Here is a 6,000-nt window from a genome sequence, read left to right on the forward strand (position 1 = left end):
AACAACAGAGATAAGCCCATTTATTTTAGCTCTGGAACCACAGCTCAGCTAAACCACTTTTTAGCTTTACCTCAGATACTGGATTCATGCTGTCTTACAGACTGAATCCAAAGAAAAGTGCGGATCTTCCAGGCAAATGGTGTGGAAATGGCTCATTTCCGTGCTCCTCTACGGTGGTCTGACCCAACTCCTTTTGCATCGTTCTAGGCTAAGGCATCCTTCAACTCTAAGACAATGAGCTCAGTCCTGTATCCACAGGATATAATAGTAATAACAACATCAAAAATCAACAACCACCACCATAATAATAATTATCGTAATAATCCTAATAATTATTATTAATATTAATTAATATTTTTAGCCTTTCCAGCTCAGTATACTCAAGATAAAGAAGACAGCTAGTGCTCGCCAGAGCTTTATTTTCTTAGCATGCTGTCAGGGCATGTGTTACATACTGCAGAGCCAGGAATGGACTTTGCATGCAAGACCTACTGGAATCCTGATGATGCATTATCTTGGTCAGAAGGAGGCAAATTTTTTTCAGTTAATGCCAACAAAGCCCATTTTCCTGGAGTAGGACCCTGGATCCAAATATACTGTACAAAGTGTGTGGGCTTTGTCACCAGGTTTTGTCACATTTGAGGAGGAAGCCTATGATGAAATAAAATTCACAAAGTACAAATGATCACTTACAGAAAATATGGAGCAACCAAATCCAGGTACAAATAATCCTTGGGGTTTCCAATCCTTGGGCTTAACTCTAGTGACAAACCCAATCACACCTGGACAATCAATCTGTTGATAATAAAAGAAAATACTAAACAGCACCATGTCAACATCTGTCACCTTTCTAAGCCTGTAGACCTAGCAGAAATGAACAGTGAACTTGGTTCATGGGTTTTATATTCCCAAGCCCTGTATCTCACCTCAGCTATCATAAAAAACACGGGTCTAATTTTACACTAAAAGAGCAGACAAAGCATCAGACCATACTGATCCTGTTCTTAACTCTTCAGGCCTACAGAATACAGCAATAAATTTAGTTTGCAAAGCTTTTATACTTTGTCCTCCTTTCATACTCTTGTCCTCCATCTAACTGTGAAGGCCTTGAGATCCAGCGATACATTAGTCTCCTGAAATTACCTCAGAAACAGGTAACGTAAAGCGAAGTCTTTACTGGATTCTTTCAGGTCCTCAAAACTAGGGAGAGAGTAAGTATCAACAGTGAGTTCTGCTTTATGTTCTCTCTTACAGTGAGTCTGGCTACAAATTTCAAGATTAACATAGCCTCTCTTCCTCTCGTTACCTGCTTAGACCATGCTGGTCCATTAGACAGTTTCTTTTGTTCGTGTTTAACTTCAGCCAAGTATTTTTGACACAGATTCCAAGTGTAGACCTAAAACCCTGGCTAACAGGCATACACATTTAATCATAGAATGGTTTGGGTTGGAAGGGACCTTAAAGATCATCTAATTCTAACCCCCACTCTGTTAACAAATATGCTTCTAATGTTAGGAAACTTTGCAGGTAAGTTACAAACATATAAGAAAGGAAAGTAGTCTAAGACATGCTTTTGACCTCTGAAATAGGAAAACAGGCATTGATTTTTTTTTCCTTTTACATTGCTTGTATTTTGTTGCTTCCAATTGCACAACCATATGCTTAGCAAACTTACAAATAAGCTCAACAGGTCAGCAATTAGACCAGTATATGCAAATAGCTGTACAACAAGGTTTACAGCCAAAGAAGCACAACTGAAGATCTGTTTTGCCTGAACTGCAGCGAGAAAGATACTCTGCATTTCCTCATTGCTTATAGACAAACCTCCCAACCAGGGGCTCTGATGAGCAGAGTAATTGCTTGGGTAATTATGACTCTAGTTACCCATACCTTACCCACGTTGTGCTAAATAAGCCTCTGCCTTTTCAGACAAGCTTCTGCCGGATCTCCTGTGAACCTGAAAGGTTATGTCTGAACTCCTAAGTGGCGATTACAGTAGGTATGATATCAAAACCTTCTGTCAAATTACTGTATGAACTGGGTGGTCCAGATTCCTGAGCTGTCAGTGTTTTATCCTACTTGCTCCAAACTGCTGCATTTCCTCTAGTCGTGCATGATAATGCTAAAAGCCACTGTGACAAAAAATACATTTTGAACAAAGGCTAAACAACATAAATGCTTTTACTTTACAGATGGCAGTTAGAACTCAGCAGATGGTGAAAGAAATCCCACAGGATGCTCTTCTCTCCCCCTCTTTCTCTTCTCTTCCCTCCCCAAACATGTATATGAATGCATGTGCATGCACACAGAACCACTAACTAAGTGTCTTGATGAAATACGCAAAAGGCTTTCACAGGAGCAGTATCTATCCTTTGAACAACCTCGCTGACCGTTTTCAGAAGAGAAAAGATCCGACCAGTGGCTGGGTACCAGACAGGGAATCAGGAAGCCTGTGCCTGTTCATGGCTTTGCCAATAGCCTGAGAAATATCCTTGGGCAGGCACTTCTCCCTTGTTCCTTTTTCTTTCCTTTCCACACTCTGTCCTCTTTATTTTTATTCTAAAATCCTCAGGGAGGAGAATCTTTCTGTCTCTGACTGCTAGGCCTTGAAACACCTTGTACCATGCTGGTGCACTTCAATCCAACTTGTTTCACAGAAAACATTAGAGAGACAGCAAACTGTAGTATTTTCCACATTTCACAGAAATGAATATAAAGCTCTCCATGAAATTTCCCTCCCCTGACAGAGGGAAAAATATGGCCAAGGTTAGACCATACAGAATCTACAATCCTCTTTTTGCATCAGATCCTTTAAAAAGGCAGGGGACAAATTAAAGGTGGCAAAGAGCCACACTAACAGGCACAATTGCCTCCAGCTCCCTTGGCAATGGGGTAACCCTACATGGCAGTGCATTACTCCTTATAGCTAGGTATCATTTTGCATTTGCATCTTGGGATTTTTGCTATATTACATTCGTGTTTAATTCTAATGCAAACGAATCCAGAACCACTGTGCATGAACTCTTTATAGTTGCCCTCCTCAATCCTACCTGCTGTAGAAACGTCACTTATGTAGAAAGCAGCAGAGCAGCACAGAGCAGCACCAGGCACCAATTCAGGGCTAGGAACTCCAAGCTCACCTGAAACTGCAGGAGGGAATTCCCGTCGGCAGTACTTACCAACACCAAGCTCTCACCTGCATTCTTCAACTAGCCATAAAAATCATGAGTAAAATCATGAAAGAAAGTCCCCAGCATCTTTAATGATAAACAATCAGCAATTCTCTTTTCCTTGTAGTACACGAGAACCCCCCTAAAAGGCAGCATGTGATTGCATGTCACTGTATTGTTTAGTATTTATACAATCCTACCATGCGCTGAACAACCAACTGCACACTCCACAGCACCACATTCCCTGGCAGCTTACCCTCCTGGAACAAACTGACTCATTTGAACTTGTCATTATGATCACACTGCAACCCCACGTTGTGTCCGTATAAGACTCAAGGTAGCACTCATCTGTAAAGCTGTCTTCAGAAATACAAAGCACTCACATAAAATGCCGCTCCTTCATTTACCTTCAAGGGGGTGTATTGTAGCTTGCTTTAATTGCTTCAAATTTTCAGTCTGCTGTAGACTCTGATACATACTTGTGATGATCTCCGTAGGAGCAAGTTTTACATACAACAGGCTGTGCAAACTTGGCATTCTGCAAATGGGAACTCACTTGTTTGGGCAGGTCAATCCAGCGTTACATGAAGCCATCATGGACATAACTGGTACAACACACAAGAGACAGCTAAGTGGCACTTGCCAATACTTCTAGAGATGCCAGTAAAATCTGAGTTGGTAACTTATCTGAATGGACTACAGCAAGGGGAGCAAAGTGACAAGTTTAGCTGTTCTCAAATTACTGAATCACTGAACAGATGGACTGCCTTGATGTGAACCTACTACAGGCTTTCCAAAATAAGGAGTATCAGACATATGCATAGAAAATTGTACATATAAAAGTGTACTCAGCTATCTTGACGCTTACAATTTTGGCAACTCATGGACAAATCTGTTGTTTAACCAGAGAGAAAAGTGTGGTGTTTTTTTTTTCCTTACTTTCATGGCAACCTGGTTGTCCGTAACAGAGATGACTTCAGGTAGAAGAAAGCCATTATGGACGTCCATGAGTACAGTATGTTATAGGCTGAGAACCCATGCCAAACACTATCTACCTCCCCAACTCAGGAAAACACTTTAAATGACTACATGCACCGTATAGATAAAGGAGGGGTTCAAACTTGGACAGTACAGGAAACCACATTTCTGGTATTTCCTATATTTTGAGGGTAGGACCATGACCTTTATAAGGCTTTCATGATATATTATTACGGATGTGGGTGTGTACTACATTTACAAAAGCCATCTGAGGTATCTGAATTCTGACGTCTGGAATTTGAAACTACTCAGAGCTCAGATCTGGGAGATTTATTTGGGCTCATTTCTAGTTAAAACACTCTGAGCTGAGGTCGTATGATTCCATGGGATAAGGGCAGTTTCTAAATCAAACCACTGCTGTATTACTAATAGATAGCTCCATCTTTCTGTCAGGAGCTTTTTTGTTTTTCCTGCCTCAGTGGAAACAACACCAGAGCTGATCCTGGAGGCCTCTGAGCCAGATGAACAAGTTACATTAAACCCCCCTTTAAAATAGCTGTGCTGGCTTCAACACTGTTTCAGGAAGAATCTTACCCAAATAAGAGGCTCGTATCGCGGAAAAGATCTTACAGTACTCTACATTAATTAAAGATAAGGTTGATATCATTACAGAGATAGCCATTGTTATCTTTCCCCCTAATGTTATCAAGGCTGCTTTTATGCCTACAGATGAACACTTCCAGACACAGATATTTTTGAAAATCTGCCATTGTGTTTGAAAGCAGCTGCTAAATGGAATTACAAAGTTTCACAGGGAAGTGCATTTTCAGGTCTGATCCACAGCTCATTGCAGTCAGAGATGGCATGTAAAATCATACTTAACTGTCTCCAGTCTGGAAAGTTAAATTTGTAGCAAATGTGTTTACAATATTAAATATATAGTGAGTTTCTTTCATTTTGTTGGCTGTTAAACAAATGTTCAAAGAAGACACTTTCAAGAATCTACCCGGGTTATGCTTTACAATGAGCCATTACTGGGCAATGGAGAAAAAAAAAAAAAAAACAGCAATGGCTGGGAAGGTTTCAGTTGCTACCAAAATTTCAAACTATAGAGTGCTGAAAGCACTGAGAACTCAAGATGTTTTTTTTGTTTGTTTGTTTTTTGGTTGTTTTTTTTTGGACAGGAACAAACTCAAGCAATGAATTTTTTGAGGTGTACCTTGACTTAAGTTAGTACCAGTATCTGCAGATGCAATCCAACTCTATTCCAAATGAGAAGTTTATACACAATAGCAAAGATTTACCTAGCATTATGGAGAAACTTAAGCAATGGAGTATTTAAAGTATGTGAAAAGGAGTTGGTGTTGGCTTAGCTGAACTCCTGCTAACATGTTTTTTTATTATTTGAAACCTAATACCTAGTCAATCTCAACACATGCAGCAGGATGCTAACTTGTGCATGCATTGTAGCACATGTTTTGTTGAGGTGCATTTATGAGAAAGATGAAAAGGATTTTTGTAGCTGACATTATGAAACATCAAAACAGAGCAAGGAATCCTCCCTAAAATGAGGAACTCAACCCTGTCAAGAGATGGAATTGTTGAAAAGACAACTGGTGAAAACCAGATGGTGCTTACGTTGAACTTTACATATTTACAAATGAATTCAGTTTTACTTTATTTTTTTTTCAGTTCTTTTGTAGCAAGGCAAGAGTTCTAACTGTATACTTGGTAACTACAGAGCAGTGAGTGAATCTCTACATATTTCTTCATTCAGCGGAGGAAAATTTAAAGCTATTGTTTGAATTATTACTTAAGTGTACTAGAGCAATAACAATGGATTAAGGTACTT

This window comes from Cygnus atratus, chromosome 12 (assembly GCF_013377495.2).
Source record: "Cygnus atratus isolate AKBS03 ecotype Queensland, Australia chromosome 12, CAtr_DNAZoo_HiC_assembly, whole genome shotgun sequence".
NCBI lineage: Eukaryota > Metazoa > Chordata > Aves > Anseriformes > Anatidae > Cygnus > Cygnus atratus.